At 31.9% G+C, this 18,471-nt stretch overlaps 2 pseudogenes; one reads left to right on the forward strand and one right to left on the reverse strand.

The window, feature by feature from the left end:
• Positions 1–2,833: 2,833 nt before the first annotated feature.
• Positions 2,834–3,329, forward strand: LOC104777398 (major pollen allergen Ole e 10 pseudogene; annotated as a pseudogene).
• Positions 3,330–6,507: 3,178 nt separating this feature from the next.
• LOC104779073 (4-substituted benzoates-glutamate ligase GH3.12-like) lies at positions 6,508–8,038 on the reverse strand (annotated as a pseudogene).
• Positions 8,039–18,471: the final 10,433 nt, after the last annotated feature.

Raw genomic sequence — 18,471 nt, forward strand, 5'->3', positions numbered from 1 at the left:
TTTTCCGGAAAAAAATTGGTTGTCTTCGGTATTTAATCCACGCAAGACCAGATTTATCTTATTGTGTAGGTGTCTTGAGCAGGTATATGCACAGTCCCAGGGTGTCACATGGTGCGACAATAAGAAAGTGCTTAAGGTATCTTAAAGGAACAACAACTCTTGGCCTAGTGTTTGGAAGAAGCGCAAAAATACCAAGGGTAGTTGGATATAGTGATAGCAGCCTTAGCATCGATCCAGATGATGGGAGAAGTACAACATGTCAAATTTTCTACCTAGGAGATGGTCCTATTTCTTGGTGTTCATAAAAACAAGATGTAGTGGCGTTATCATCATGTGAGGCAGAGTTTATGGCTGGAACCGAAGCAACTAAACCGGCGATTTGGTTGCGAGATTTGCTAAGTGAAATTACGAGAGTTGAAGTCAAGAAAGCTATTATTCAAATTGACAATAAATCCGCAATAGCTCTCACGAAGAATCCTGTCTTTCATGGCAGAAGCAAACACATTCAGAGACGTTTTCATTTCATTAGAGTGTGTGTGGAGAATGAAGAAGTTGAGGTTGAACATGTTCCGGGAATCGAGATGAAAGCGGATATTCTCACAAAGGCTTTGGGAAAAATGAAGTTCAAGGAGATGAGGGAGTTCATGGGAGTTCAAGATGTAGAGAAATTGTGTGTCAAGCTTAAGGAGGAGAATGTTGGGATAATCTTGACACACAAGCAAACCTAAAGAGATTAGGATTAGTAGTTTAGGAAGTTATCACAAATAAGGAAATATTCCTAGAAAGTTTAGGAATATTGTGTTGAGAGTTCATTGCAAATAGAGTTGTCAAGGTGTGACTTCCTATCATGATGATTTGAGAAATTCTGAGAACTTTATGTTTTTGAGTAATTTTTCCTAAAGTAATAAAGTTGATTTCTTTGAGATTGTGTTAAGCTTGTTCTTGATTTCTAGAAGATATTTGTAATTTTAAAATAAATTTCAGATAATAATGAATTTATTTACTATTGATAACATTAAATATTAACTAAAATATAATTTATAAAATCAAAATAAGATTAACTAGAATTTCTTGTTTTTTGGATTTATGTTAGTTAAAATTTTAGATAATACTAGGTTTTGAACCCACGCTACGCGTGGGTTTATTTGATATATTTTGATGAAAATTATATATTATTGATGACCTTTAATGAAATATTATCTTACAAAAATTTAAATTAGTGTTAAGGAAAAAATAAATTTCAGATACACAATTTTTAAAAATATAAAAATCAGTTGTGTTATAAAATCAAATCTGATCAAAAAAATCATGAATTTAACTCGACGTCCACGTGAGTGGGATCAAACTGGTGACCTCACATATCCTAAACCATTTCTTGACCACTAGAAAAAACGAAACAAATTTATAATGATGAATTATCTCGTTTTTCATATTTAATTGATCGCTACCACCTATGTTTATATGTTTTTTATTCAATGTTTTCTTATTCTTCGTATTCTTTCTTGTCGTTTTCATTGTCAAATTTTATGGTAATTGTCGTCGTTACTTTTACCGTCCAATTCTTCATTATACTTTTTTCTTCTTCTTACTCGTCAACTTCTTCACATTTTCCACTATAAAACCTTTTTTTAGACTACCATACAACTTATTAACCCATCAAACTCCAAGACCAAAATCATTTTTTTTTCTTATAAAATTTGTGCAATTCATGAAGACTAGCATAGTCAACACATGCACCCAATTATTGATAATTTCATTCATATTATTCATTTTTAGATCCACACATATTGAAACTTCTCAAACCAAAATCTTTACTTGTAGAAAAAGTAATATGAACACATGTATAGTTAAAACAATATTTGTGCTTTTCGTTGATCCTTCTTCTTTAAACACAAATAACATCAAATCAAGGTCTTGCGACGTCAATCCTTCTTTCTTAGACTTAAAAATATATTTTTTACTGCAAGAATATCAAATTATTTATAAAGTCATAAAAAACATGTTTTACAGCTCAAAAGAGATATAAAGCACAAACAGAGATAAGTAAGATATTTCCACTAGCCATAACATAAGTCAACTGTTTTAATATAAGTCTATGACAAAGATAATTAAGTCAACAGAAGTAAAAAACAAAACGATTGGTCAAAAAGTCAACATTATAAATAAATAAACATTGATTAAAATAAGTCTAAAACATTGATATATATATATATTATAAATTGTATGATCTTTAATTATTTATTTTTAAATAAATTTAAATCTAAATAATATCAACAAAAATATTTAAATTTTTTTATTCTAATTTTAAGATAAAAAATTGATTCATGAAGTCATTATTTAAAATACAATAAATATGTTTTCATTATAATTTTTATTTATTAAATAATTTATTCCGAATTTTTTTTTTAAGTTGAATTATTTATAAATATAAATTAAGTTTTATTTTTTTTATTTAATTGTTAAAATTGTTTAATAAGAAGGGTATTTCTGTCCATTTTCATTTCAAAATATGTAGTTTTCAAATAACTCTAATATTAAGTGTAATTTTCAAATTTTCTTTTAAATTTAGTATTATTAAAAATATCTCATTTATTATTATAGAAATTTATTCATATTTATAGATACATATTTATGTATTCCTAGAATATCATAAAATCTTTGACTTTATTTAGTGATTAAAATTTATTTAAGACATATATATACTTGAAGTCATATTTCTAATTTATACATATAAATTTCTAACCTAAATATAGTTTTAAATCTTTGACTTTCTATTATGTTAAATATACTATATAAGGACACATATATACTTATAAATATAGTCACATATACACTCACATAGATATCAAGAAAAAGAAGAAGAAGAAAAAACTAGTCAAATATCATTTGAATTGTCATTTAAACAGTTATGACAATGTCATCGCCTTTGAAAATCCTTTTCATCTTTCTATCTTTGATCATGATCAACCACCTCTATGTGGTGAGTTCCACAACATGGTGTATAGCAACTCTGACCGCGACGAATGCGCAGCTACAAGATAATATTAATTTTGCATGTAGTCAAGGAGTAGATTGTAGGCCAATCCGACCAGGGGGATCCTGTTTCGTCCCCGATACTCTTGTAAATCATGCATCGTATGTGATGAATGCTTATTATCAGAGCCACGGTCGAACCCCAGAGGCATGTAGTTTTAAAAATACGGGCACATTTGCTGCTACCGATCCTAGTTATGGAAGTTGTGTGTATGGATCTTAATTAAAAATATTAAATTGGCTCTGATTTATATGCATGATAGAGACTGAATAAATAAAATCATGATTTTAAAGTTTTCCTAGAGTTTTTGCAAAAATATATATTTTCAAAGTCGCTAATTTTTGCAATATTATGTACATCCCCATCTCTACAAAATGCAAACAATCATAAAAAGTCAAAATAATACGCAATATAATTTTTTCAATACTATCAAGTTTATAAAATATTAATAAATAATATATCAAATTGAAGTTTTCATTTAAAATTTTAACAGTCTAATAATGTATGTGATTGTGATAATTACAAGATACGTATAAGGTTTACAGGTAATATATTTTGTTTCGCGTGGTAAAAGGTAACATCAATATATTTGTGAGTACTCATTTATAACACATATTAAAGAGACGCAAAGTGCTCACATATTACCCTTATTGAAATGTCCTTGCCTTTTTTAATGATACGAAATGAAGAGGGAAGTGCGGTTGTTGAGTCATGATGGCACATAATTAGTTATCGTTATTAAGAAGTTGGCTCATTTCAATTGGCATAGACGCATAGCTGAAGAGGATTATTTTATTAGAGAAGTGCCTAATGTAGTGGGAAATCCAGTTACTGATAACAGATTCATAATCTTTGGAACTGAAGTGACACGATTGATTGCAACTAATGTTCATGCATTGTTTCAAATTAATTCATCATCTTTATCTCCTTGGAGGCTCTAGTACTTTGTTTTCGTCTCTAGCTAGCATCAATGCTTCAAAGACTTCCTTCTTTCTTCCGCCGGTAATATGACGTCTCAAGACGAATAAAATCACACAACAAAAATGTTCAGCAGCAAACATTGTCGATATATTCATTTTTTTTTCTTTGTTAGATCTTAAGTATATTTTTTTTTTTTTCAAAATTTAGAGGCATTAAGTTTCTTTGGGACATGTAGTGGTGGACATGAAATTCATTAGTGATCACAAATTCACAAGGCGGAATATCAAGAAAATCGGTCATCCGGTGATTCGTTATGCTTTGAAGCTCGTTGAAACATAATAGGATTAATTTGATAGTGTATCCTATGTTTTTTTTTTGGTCACAGTGTATCTTCATTTTTATAGGTAACTAGATTAGGACCCGTCCGATGTGCGAGTTTAGAGTTTTTAAAATAAAATAAAATTTAACTAAAAATATAAAGTAAATATTTTTAGTAAGTAAAAACTATCTATAAAAGTAAATAGATACACCGAGGTGTCCAATGTAAATATCTTGTTTAAAAGGTGCGACTCTACGATTGAGACTATTAATCACATTTTTCTTTGAATGGCCTCACTCGTAGGAAGTTTATGATTTATCTCTAACTCCAGTCTCATCAGAGGGTTTTCCATATGAGTCGGTGTACTCAAATTTGGATTTTGTTTTCTGGAGGGATGTCTCTCAACAGGGTGATCCTGATCAAGTTCTTCAATTACCATAATTTTTATGGACAATCTGGAAGACCATAAAAAAAATTAATGTTTAGAGATCGAGACGAATGATATAATTTCTCAGGCTTTGGGCGATAAATTAGCCTGGGAAGAGGAGCTATCTTTTACGGCGGTCATATCGGCTCCATCTCCGTCCTCGAATGTCCAGGTTTCTTCATCTTGTTATCAAATTGATGGTTCTTGGAAAATAACCAATGAGCATTCATGATTGGGCTGGTGGTGTTGCGTTGGTGAGGAGCGAACCTTGTTGTTGGGGGCCAAGTGTCTAAGACGGAGCCCCTCCCCCTGCATTCAGAGTTAGAAACGTTGTTGTGGGCCATGGAGCGGATAAGTGCTGAGTTACTCACTATGGTGCATTCCCCTGAATATTGGTCATCCTTCTTCAACTTGCTCGATGAGTTTAATTCACTAGAGTTTTTTCACTATTCTCTATCTCTTGGATCCCGCATGCGACAAATTTGAAGGCAGATTGTCTTGTCCGTGCTTCGCATCTCTTATCTCTGAAGTTCCTTTTGTAAACCCCTTTCCTCTGGCTTGGGAAACTAACCGAGGAAATTCTTTTTACTTTATTGTTTGGTTGAAAAAAAAAATAGATACACTTTTAGTTAAAGAAAATAGTTGTAGATGAGTTCAAAAATATTAAAATTTAATTTAATTTAACAAAGAATATATATTTAATTCTTTTCGTAAGTAAAAACAATGTATAAAAGTAAAGACATAAGCTTTTAGTTATAGAAAATAATTGTTTTTTCCTATAATACACTAATGTATATCCATTTACAAATCTACGGTCTATATTACCACTAAAAGTTTATTTGTACACAGAAATATATTTTACTCTTAAAATATACTCTTTAGTCTTAACTAAAACCAACAAATTGTCTGAACACATTAAATAACTTGTTATATGTCTCTTCACTTTAACATTTTTATAGTTATAAAAGCGCATACGTTAATCTTACATACTCCTATCATATATATTATAATAGCAGTCTTTTGAATAAATTATTTGATTGGTGAAAAAATATGAGGCAATCTATTTTTTTTACTTCAAGAATCTTTTTCTTTGTGTAAATGTGAGTATTTACGTTTTTTTAGAAACAGTAAATAATTATATAATTTTCACAATCATTTTTTATCTTATATAAAAAGTAATCTTTTCTTGTAATATAGCAACTAAAAATTAAAGTAAGTAAAAAATATTATAATTTTGAATTTTATGGTATATATATATATATATAAAATTTTCTTATAATTAGATTTTAAATAAAATTAGGTTTTTATCTATTTACTTTTATATAAAACCTTTTTAAATTAGGTTTATAATTTTTACATTTTTATTTTTTTAATTTTAATAATGAATTGACATGTTACGATCTTGTTAATGAGTAATTTTGTCATCAAGATTTTATTATTCAAGTATTTGAGATATACCTTACTTAATGCACAAAATGACTATTTTGCCATTAACTAATAATTAAGATTTTTAAAACAAAACAAAATAAATAAATAAATAAATTTGTTTTGCAATTATTTTTTTTAATGACATATTTGTAATTTTAAAAATAATTTCAGATAATAATGAATATATTTACTATGGATAATAAACTAATAACTAAAATTAAATTTATAAAATCAAAGTAAGATTAAAATTTTAATCAATAGCAATATACACAATGTATTGTTGCATAACTCGTTCTCAAGAGGACTCGCGAGTCCTTGTATCATTTATTTAAAAAAAAACAACCGATTTAAAAAATAACATACTAATACACAAACCAGAGAGTACTTGTACACTCCATTAAAGATAAAACCAATCTCACCAATAACTTCGTCCCTTCATGAAAGGTCTACATTTCAGAGCAATGGACTCTTCTTATTATGCACGAAAAAAATAAGCAAACTAAAGAAAAGATTTAACATACATAGGGTTTTGTGTCTTGACTTTAGTGATCAAAGAGGAGGGAGTTTGTCACTGAAAAAACGAGCAAGAACTTTCTCTTCAAGATTTGCTAAAACTTCAGGAGACTTTATGCATAGAGGTGTCTTGTACTGAATTGAAGAAGCACCCTTGGAGACGTAATGTTCCATGACACAATTAAAGGTTCCTTGTTGCACCACCCTTATCTCTAGAGCCCCGATTGAACCTAACTCATTCCTTATTTTTCTATAAATAACGTCAAGTGATTCTTCAATTACACAACAACATTCCACCATTACCTTGTTATCAAGCTTAACAATGCCATTTAATTTTTTGGCTTTAAGCTCCCAGTAAAGAACATAATGACCTGGGCTAGTGGAGATATCAGAATAGCAAGTGAACCCCATCAGTATTAAACATGAAGACTCAAGAACGGTTCTAGCCTGATTCAACGCCTTTAAAAGATCTTGTTCAGTGGTTGCCTCCACATGGACGCTTAGAACCACATTTTTTCTACATACAAATCTGAATTGAGGTGCGCTATTATAAAATCCCGTCACCTGTAGAATATCTCCCAGTCTATATCTGTATAAGCCTAGTAACAATAAAAGTAATTAGTTTTGATTATATATACCTAGCTGATATAATATATATATATACATATATATATAATATGTATATGTATATATAACTCACCGAAATGATTTGTGACTAAGGGCTCATACACGCACCCTAACTTGACATTCACAAGATCAACTATCTCATTATGGTCTCTTGCATCTTGAAACTCGAAGTACGACATGTTGGGCACAAAGGTGTATGATAAATCTTGTGGTTTGCATAGAGGATTCACATTTATCCCAAGAAATGTTTCGGACGACCCATAAGTCATGGAGATGAGAGGCAGTTTGTTGGAGTAGAACTCCAATATTGGAATGTATTGACTCATCTGTCCTGTAATTACGGTTTGAACAAATTTGACTTTGGGCCATAGCCGCGTGATCATACCTTCCCATGTTTCCTGACGACATTCTTGTTCGATCAGATCAGCCATTTTGGGATAGGTCCTTTAAGGATGTTAGAGACGGAGTCTCTGCAACCAAGGTCGGTAATCCACTCGCTAAGATGACCATATCGGATATTATTACACAACTCTTTCCAGTGAGTTTCAAGAAATCTGATTGCTTGAACTAGCGGATAAGCATAAGGAGAAAACACACTCACAACATCCTCTCTCTGGACAAGAGCACAAATAAGATGACAGTACGTACTTTGTTTGTTGTCCACACATAATATGACTTCGTCAGGGCTGGTAAAACATTTGGGTGACCGGTTCTTGAAATAATCACTCATAATGTAGCACGTACTCACTGGAGCAACTAGTAGACCAGACGGAGTTTTGGATGACGGCATAGCGTTGACAAAGGCCATCACTTTGCCTTCCTCGATCCCATTGATATGCCTGCGAACCAGAAATAAAGAATTGGATTTCTTGGTGATGGAAGTTACAAAATACACGTAAAAGACTGAAATATATGTAGTGCTAGTTACTTTGATAAAATGGACAAGCGTAGTTCTTCTCTGAATCTCCTCTTCTCAAAGTACTTATTGTTCGCAGGGAAGATCTTTTGTTTTCCTCCCGTAGTTCCAGAGCTACACACACCAAAAAGGTCACAAAGATGATAACCTTGGTAGGCAAAGCAAAAAGACCGAACTGACCCGAAAATATGGACTTGAATTCGAACCCGAAACCGGTAAAATACCCTATTGGATCCTAATCTTCTAAATCTGAAAACCTGGAATCAAACTCGGGCCGAACCGAGAACCGAAAATATACCGACACACCCAAAATAAAATAATATACATAAAATAATAGTTATAATTTGTTTCTTTATAACATAGTTATTCAAAACTATAGCTTAAAATTCAAAAATATTAATTTTTTCAAGATCAAAATACTAAAAATAACCAAAATTATATTGAAATGTTTAGCTATATATTCAAAAATTTAACCAAAACTTTTAAAAACTTAAAATTTTTTATGTTTTTTTCTTAATAATAAGCATTATAATTTTCGGATAATCGGATAAAAGTCAGGTATTTTGGGTAATCAGGTAAAATTTTGGGTAATCGGGTACAAAATACCCAAACCCGAATGATACCCAATTTTTTTCCGGGTATTTATAGGTTCTGAAATTTTAGATTCGAACAAATATTTTTTATTAATCCTATTGAGTCCCAAACTCCTCAATCGAAAGATTCAAACCCGGTCGGTTCCTACCCGAACTCGACCCGGATACCCGAATGCCCAGGGCTAGTTTTTGGGTTTTGTTTTTGAAATTTCATTTTTATCCATCCAAAACTTTGTAAAATTATTTAATATATATATATATATAGGAAATTGGTTTTCGAAAATTTTAACAATTTTCATTGTTAATTTTAAAACAGGAAAAATAAAAAAAAAATTATGAACTTACCAAAAGTGGTGAAAAAAATCATGAACATTATTTGTGGTGAACTAAATCTCTAAGTTTGTTTTTGACTTTCCACATAAATCATGAACTTCCATTGATCTTATCAAATAAGGCATGATGTCACGAAATTTGTTAACGGTTATTTAATGTTAAATTGACTTTCTAAACAAAACCACAAAAAATCAACGGATCTTTTAAGAAAGTCAATGATTTATTTGAAAGTAAATAAAAATTAGATATTTAATCTATCACATGTAATGTTCATGCTTATTTACACTGTTTTCGTAAGTTTCATAAATTTTTTGACATTTTTCCCATAAAAAACCATCTTAAAATGAGTTTTCCAGTTTTCCTAAAGAAAATCTTTTACCTGACATTTTTTATTTATTTATTACCTATATATACATTTTTGGAAACATTTATAAAATAAATTCTAAAATTCATACATATTTACAAGAAATGCTATTGGCATTAAAAAAAGGAGAAATGACAATCTTTATAATAGATTGTACGATAACAATTGACAAATTTTCCCAGCAATTTTATGAAAAGGATGAATGTTTTATATTTTATCTAAGAATTTACTCCATATTTTAAACTATATATATAAATTAAAGTTAATATTAGTGATAAATTAATAAAAATTAAATCTTGATAAATCAATATATTTTCTTGGTCCCAAATTTCTTTTGTGGTTCTGCTTAAAAATCGGTAAATGTATAACTCTATAAATGAACTTTATACAGTATACACTTTAAAAAAAATGATGAATATGTTTTATACTTACCAAAAGTGAGAGATGCTCTAGATAACATAGTATATACACATATTTTTAATCAAGTAATTAAAGTTTATAAAGTAAACAATTAGTATAATTCATATAAAAAAACTAACTTACTTTTATTTTCATTGCACACATAAACTAAATATACTAAAGTGTTAGATTATTTTTCTATGAAACTAACAAAAATAGAAAGCCATTTATATTGTACTGATACTATTGAAAAACTACAATATAATTAAAATAATACTATCTCTACAGTGAAAACTAAAAAAAAAAAAAACACTTCTTGACGATTTAAATATTTAAGAAACGGTATGATATCGTTTTTCCTATATTTTAAAAAATACATGGTATACACCTAAAACATAGAAATTAGACACTACATAATATATAGATGCAAAATACTGTACATTTACAAAATACAAAAATTAGTTACATAACTATATTATTATTTTTGAAGTACATTTTGGTTTATGCCCTTCAAGTTTTGCTTATTTAATATGTTTTATTTACAACATTAACCCCTAACAATTTTTCTAAAATAACATTTCGTAGAAACTCAATTAATTGAACTATTTAAATCTACCTAATTTGATACGTTTATTGCCATAAATAGCTGGACAACATCAACATCTCTACACATTAAACTTTTAATCCCATAAAATCTTCAAACCTATTTTAATAGATCTTTAGAGAAAAAATATGTTAGTTTCCCTAAATTATTTCGGCTTAATTAATAGTTTCCATTTAATATTTTCTACATTTATTGAAGGTGATAATATAGTTTCCCTAAATTATCTCGGCTAAATTAATTGTTATTCTCTTTTAAACCCCATATATATATATATATATATATATATATATATATATATCTAGATGCACTATATAGTAACATGATCTGTTTACGTTTATAACAATGAATTTTAATTGATAAATCAAAAATTAAAATAATTAATTTTTATATACATTAAACACATAAAATAACTATTACTTCTCACATATCTCTATATTATTCTACATAAAAAACACAATCAAGTGGTATACCACGGGTCAAAACTTAGATAACATATTAACATTTATATTAAAAAACAAAAAAAAAACTTAACCATTTTATTTAAAATCATATATGAACATTAAAATCGTCCCGTAAATTCAATAAATAGTTATAGGTATATAATTTAAAAATTAATAAAACAACAGCAAAATAACAAACAAATCTAATATACGTATTTTAAATATTTAAAATTTTAAAAATGTAGTCTCGCGGGTTAAATCCTAGTTTATAGTTAATCTATCAAACAAAATACATTTTGCATTTTTTTAAACAAATTTAGCCCCGAGGTGAATATCTAGAATCTATTATTTTTATAAAATCCAAAAATCAAAAACTATAATCTAAAATCGTTTTCAAACTAAATGGCCATAAAAAAAAATTTGTATACCTTAAGAAGAAATGAGTAATGGGTTCGCCCGAAATCACATCGGAGGTTCTCCATTCGCAACACGCTCGATGTAAGGCCATCATTAAAGGGGGAACACATGGGGTGTTCTAAGCCCAAAAAAATCAATAAAAAAGTGAATAGTGGGCTTAGATCAATAATTTTGGTCTTGAGATAGAACTGATCTAAAGCCCAGTTCTCCTTTCTTTCCTCTATTCTGATTGGTCGAGACATTTTGTAGAGAAAGAAAAATGTTCATTTGTCTCATCCTTCTGCGAAATCGAGTCTAGGGTTTGTGTTTTTCTCCAAAACGGTGAAAGCCGCGTTCTCGCCATATTCACCGCCGAAGGTTTGTTTTCCGGCAATTGAAACACCAAATTCTTCCATCTAGCAGTCGATCTTTACATAGCTTCTCCGACAAATTCGTTTCAATTCCCTTCTTTTTTCGATTGATCTGTCCGGCGATTTGAAGGTGAAGTCGACATCTTCTTGACGAGCCTTTGTCTCCTCCTCTCCTTTGTCGGCAGATCTCCGGCCATATAGAGAAGGTAGTTCCGTCGTTTCCTCTTTCACTCTTTGTTTCTTGGATGTTTCATCGATTTAGGGTTAATCTCAAATCTGTGAATTAGGTTTGCCCGGTTTAGAATAGGATTTGTCTCATGTGTCATAGGGTTTGTTTCATCTGTCATAGGGTTTGTTTCATCTTATTTTGATTAATCAATATACGATTTTAGTGAGTTTATCTATGATTGAATTCCGAGAGTTGTATTTTGAATTTGGAATCAACAATAACACTCATGTTTTAAAATTGAATTTTCTTTGTTTCGGAGGCTTGTAGGTGAGGTTAACTAGCGCAAGTTGAATCGGATCCTTCAAGAATCCTGCGGTTGCTCGAAAGTAAAAGGTAAGTCCCATGGTTGGTTTCTTGATTTGAGTTGTGATATTAGTGTTTATTCAATGATTATATTTGATTGTAGTGGCTTGTTAATTGTGGTTTGATTGTGTAATGAGGGAAATTGTTTTGTGGTGTCGGATGTCAGACATTGTTGTTGTCAATTAAGTGTCTCTTTGTTTTGGTTTGTATGTCTCACCATCTAACCTTTTATCATTTGGTTTGTTTGTATGTCTCTTAGATTTGGCTAGTCTTTGTAACTTATGAATGCTTTAACAAATATAGTTGAGTAGTTACCAAATCTATGAATGATTTACTTTGAAAAAATAGTAAATGACTTTTATTTACTTCTGATTTGACTGAAGTAGGTTGTTGTTATTTACAATTAAAACTCCCTAACAACACCTAACTTTTGATTTAATGATGGCTTCTTAAGTTCTCTATATTACGTCCAACCGCTTTGCTTCTTAATTCCATCTTGTTTCCTTTTTAAGTGATCTATATTACATCCGAATCTTCTATCTATCTCTCACGCTGTTTTACTTCTCTTCTATCATCCTTCTTGTTGGCTTCTTTCTTCCAATCCGTGATGTTGTTGTTTGCTTTCGGATGTTGTTTACCAAACCCGTGATGTGTGGTGGTTGTTATTTGTTTGGATTTTTGTTTGGATTTTTGTTTAGTGAACCTGTGATGTTGCTATGTACTCGTGAATGAACCCGTGATGTTTGCTATGTCTTTGCCTTCTTTGGACTTTAGTTTGATCACTTGTATATATGAGATGAGAAACATTTGCTCCTTCCACCAACACAAACATCGTCAAGCTTTGTTATTTCCTTCTATAACCAAAATTAAATATTTCATTCCTTCTCATCCTCTCAAATACTTCTTTCTCTTCTTATTTGCTATGGCATCTTCTTCAAATAAATTTCACTACCATTATGATCCAAATAATGATAGTATGAACCAATTTTTTCAAGAGCAATTTAGTAATCAATTTGAAGCTGCTGTTCATGAAATTCCGGAGGAACCATCTACACGTATTTATATCGATAGACAACGGGAAGAAGGCCACGAACGTTTGTGGAACGATTATTTTAGTGATAATCCGACTTACACGACGAGGCAATTTCGCCGACGGTTTCGCATGAACAAGTCATTGTTCTTGCGTATTGTGAATCGTCTCAGTGAAGAAGTTCCATATTTTAAACCAAAAAAGGATGCAACCTTCCGGAATGGTTTCTCACCGCTACAACAATGTACTGCAGCAATTCGACTACTAGCATATGGGATTGGGGCGGACTCGGTTGACGAATATTTACGTATCTCTGAATCGACTTCTCGTAAATGTTTGGAACATTTTGTCGTTGGAATAGTTGACTTGTTTGGCACTGAATACCTACGCCGAACCACACAAGCGGATATTCAAAGGCTACTCTTTTACGGAGAACTACGGGGTTTTCCCGGGATGGTTGGAAGCATCGACTGTATGCATTGGAAGTGGAAAAATTGCCCAACAGCCTAGAAAGGAATGTATTCACGAGGCACCGGTAAACCAACAATTGTTTTGGAGGCGGTAGCTTCACAAGATCTCTGGATATGGCACGCATTTTTTGGAGCTCCAGGTACTTGTAACGATTTCAATGTTCTTGATCAATCACCAGTATTTAATGACCTTATTTACGGTCGAGCTCCTGAAGTTACGTACTATGTCAACGGAAATGAGTATAACTTGGCTTACTATCTGACGGATGGTATTTACCCGGAATGGGCGACATTTGTTAAATCCATCCCACAACCACAACATCCGAAACATCGTTTGTTTGCAGAAAAACAAGAAGGTGCACGAAAAGATGTTGAGCGTGCATTTGGAGTCCTGCAATCTAGATTCGCCATGATTAAAAATCCATCTCTTTTATGGTCAAAGGGTAAGATTGCATATATTATGAGAGCATGTCTCATACTCCATAATATGATTGTCGAAGATGAACGAGATTCATACACGCTCTATGACGAACAAGAATTCCAACAAGAAGATGGAACCGGAATTACTCCAGATATTTCGTTTTCAGTAAATATGCCTTCAAATCTTGAGGGTTTAGGTGATGGCCATACTATAATTCGTGATAGACAAGCACATCAGAAATTAACGGAGGATTTGATAGAGCATATATGGAATAAATTTGGAAATTAAACTATTTATTCATTAAATAAGATGTTTATCTGCTATAATTAATTAAGCAATTTAAATGTTATTTTATAAGTTTTCATAATTTGTAAAATGTTTATGAATATTATATTATTAAATCTTATGATCTTAAACATGTTCTCCCAATAACTAGCTTTTTAACAACAGATCTTAACTACTGATCTTACATTATTTCACTATATCTTTATTCTAAGAACACCATAATTAGTTCTCCCATTTTTTTTACCTATGATCTTAACAACTGATCTAACATTATTTTCACTATATATTTAATCTAAGAACACAAAAAAAGTTCTCCCATTAATGATGCCCTAAGGCTTAATATCTTCGTAGGTGACCACCGGTACGTTCTTCTTGAAAAGCGCTTAATTAGAGCTCCCATGGAGAAAGCGCCCAAGATACTCTGTGTTCGCGTTAACTCTGAGTATCTCCTCCAACAAATCATCTTGTATTTGCTTCGCGTTCAACGTCAACTCCTCCAGATCATTGAGCTTGGAGCTTATTATTAGATTCATATTTGCTTTTGGGCTCTTGATTTACCTCAAGTCAGTGGTTCTATATGTAAAGAAATACAACTTTAATTAAATCAACTTATTAGGAAAACGTTATTCACGTGGTTGTTTAATTAGTATATCTATAATGTTACTGTCAAAAATAGGATGTAAAGACAATATTCGCTGTATGAGCATTATCAGTGGTTTCAGCCAACAAATCCAGGCTGTTACTAGAATTGACCAAACTGTTGACATACTTAGGGGGTGGTATAAGTGAAAGATTGTTAAAGATTGCTAGAGAGTTTTGTCGATTAGTTTTCTAAAATCTTGTAAAGTCCTCCAAACAATTCTTGTATTTGTATGATACTTTCCATGACTTTATTTTGTAAAGAAAGTGTCTAAAATTATAAACCAATAACATAGTAATAAAACTCATTAAAATCCTAGATTTTTTTGTTTTAATTGAATAACATAAAACTTTTAATGACTTTCTAAAAGTATGAATCCAATAACTCAAATTTGTTAAGATTTTCAATGACTTTTTACAAATCACAAACTAATAACACTAAACTTTATCAGAGTTTAACAAAATCTTAATCTAATAACAACAGATTCTACATAACTTTAAAAAACTTTAAAACTTTATTCAAATCTCAAACCAATAACCCCCACTTAACATGAATATAGCGCATCCGTTTGGCTGTGAGGTCTTTATCTGCAAAAAAGCTGGAGAGACCAGAAGAAGCCATATTCTGAAAGACATATCTCTTACCAGTAGTTAGTGGTGGTGGCATATTACCAGGAATAAGCGTCGTTGGATCAACAGAGGGCAGAGAAGAAGCTTCTGACATAATGTTGTCACCATCTAGATGATTATCTCCATCACTATCATCATCAGATTCCTGCACCTCATTGGCATCAAAGAACAAACGACATTCCTTTGCATCATGCTTAAGAGATCAATATTTTTTGCAGAAGTTCCTAAGTGATGAGATCATGTCCACCACATGAACCAGACAAATTCAAGGAGGAGCTTGTAGCCGAGGAGCAGCTTATAACCGAGGAACAACTTGTTCCTCTGTACTAGAGGAAGTATTGATCGTTTTGGTAGGTCCTTTAACAAGATCAAGATTCAAGAGGTTCAACCAAGCCATCAATGGACTACTTATGGAGCTGAACAAGAAGCAAGAAGACATGGTTCAAACATCTTTTATGATTATTACAATTCAGGGTGTTCGGTAAAGGGATAAGTGTTGCTTTTGCACTCTTTTTTCCTTGTCAAGTTTTGTCCCATTGGGTTTTCTGGACAAAGTTTTTAATGAAGCCTAAGTAACACTTTCAAGCGCCCTTTATCAGCCTATTTCGTGGTCCAAGGCCAATCACTTTGCCTTGACCCATTTTCTTTTTCTTCTGTTCAAACTTTGCATTTATTGGTTTTGTATTTTCCAAGACACTTTGCATGAGCTTGCATGAATGTGGACTTGTGAATGTTCTTGCATGAGTTTGGGTCTGTGCATGCTCTTGTATGTCTTTCTTCTATCCCCTCTTCTCCTTCATCCCCCTCTCCTATATAAGCTCTTTGTAGTTCTTTTTTGCAACTCATTAAACATTTTAATCAAAAACTTCTTTTTTACGTGTTTGATCTGAAGAGTGTGTAATATCTTCTCAACTTGTTTACTTCTTAGTGTGTCATATCTAAGTTGTATTCATGGATGTAGTCTAAGAAATTTTATCTCTCTTGGAAGTACAATTCATTCCCCCTTCAAATCTGCTGCATCCATATCCTTCCCCTTCATCACCATTCATCTTTCAATTCCGCTGCTTCATCCATTCATTCTTCATTAACATTTCGTCTATTCCACTCCAAAACCTTGAAAATTGTGTCATTGGGAATAGATCCTTATCCATGAGTCTATCATGTTTTATCAGAGCCACTTTGCAACCAGGTTTTGAAATTCCAATCTCATTTTCTCTGTTTTTATATTTGTTTCAATCTTGCAATACTTTTGTAAAATGGTTTCCTTGTTCAAAAATCTCTGAAACCAACTGTTTTCAAACCAGGATCGAGTCTATTATTTGTTAGAATTGTTTTTGGAATTTTTAAGCATGATTTGATAACTTATTTTGTATGATCTGTTCATATAAGTTATAAGAGTGTTTGGTGTCATTGGACATGTCTTATTTTGTGTATATTGTGTGACATCATTTCTATTACAAAAGGAACTTGTTACTGGTGTATTTGTGCTTTGTTTTTCAGGTACAATGGTGACATCCGAAGAGGAAGAGTCATCCACCTCTAGCCTGGAAAGGAGAATTACGAAATCAGTCACAAGTTCTATGGCAACGATGCTCGACGAAAAGCTTGGTGCTCTACATCAAAGGAAACACCAAGATCTGAAACCTAAGCCACCAGATGACACATCTAGATCAACGCGGAGCAGCCAACATAAAACCTCTCACACTCCCAAATCTAAATCTATGATTTATTCTAAATTTCCACTCGCTAATAAACTCTACAAATTTTCAGGAAAAAGAGACTACCTTGAGTGGGAGAAAATATGGATGACTGGTTCTACTACAAGGACATCCCAAGAAAGGAGATATTAGCTTTTGCACTTACCCAACTCACGGGAGACGCTTACAAATAGTGGTTGCAAGAAGTTGATGATCGTTGGTATTACAAAGAGCCGAATATCACATTATGGAGAGATCTTAAGAAACTTCTAAGGAATAAGTATGCTCCACAAGCGCTACACCGTGCTCCCCAAGTCAATGACACAATCAAAGCAGTTCCTGTAAAGAAACCAGCCTTAGTCCCAAATCAAAAGATAACCCCAACATCCATGGAGGCAAAGACGCAATGAGATCTTTTTGAAGTGCTAACCGAGTACATTCAAAACGAGAAGATGAAGGCTAAGTCAAAATCTCAACCAAAGAAGGCCCCTCACCAGATTGTAGTTCAGGAGCAAAGCTAAAACTCGTCACTCGAACCAAGTGGAGAACCCAAGCAATGTAAGTCTTCTACACTATCAAAATCTAAGGAAGTCACTTGTTATAATGGTCGTGAGAAAGAACATTTCATTGCAACTTACCCTGGAAAATTCGAGCTAAGTATCACTTCGAAAGAACCAAACTCAAGTAGTGAAGTAATTGAGCAAGGCTTAGAAAATTCCAACTCTTGTGTGATACACTTGTCTTTTCCCAAAAGTGTTCCCAAAAGTGTTGAGACATGTACAGATTCTAATGGACGACAATGGAAGCAAGCATATCAAGAAAAGGAGAATAAGGATCTCAAAAGATAGGATCAGCCCAGACCCGAGGAGGAACAGCTCGGAGAAAAATCCAAAGAGAGTCAGTTTGTAGCTAAGGATGACCTCGTTATACCAACTGGACCTATGACTCTATCTCAAACTAAGTGTGATCTTTTTTCTATCCAATATGATTTTGTTCTTGAAAAACTAACACATTTGGAACCGAAGCAACCGACTAGCATTATTTCCTTTTTACAGGTTCCGAAAGAAGAATCACTAGAAACA

This window comes from Camelina sativa, chromosome 3 (assembly GCF_030686135.1).
Source record: "Camelina sativa cultivar CO46 ecotype springtype chromosome 3, ASM3068613v1".
NCBI classification, from domain to species: domain Eukaryota; kingdom Viridiplantae; phylum Streptophyta; class Magnoliopsida; order Brassicales; family Brassicaceae; genus Camelina; species Camelina sativa.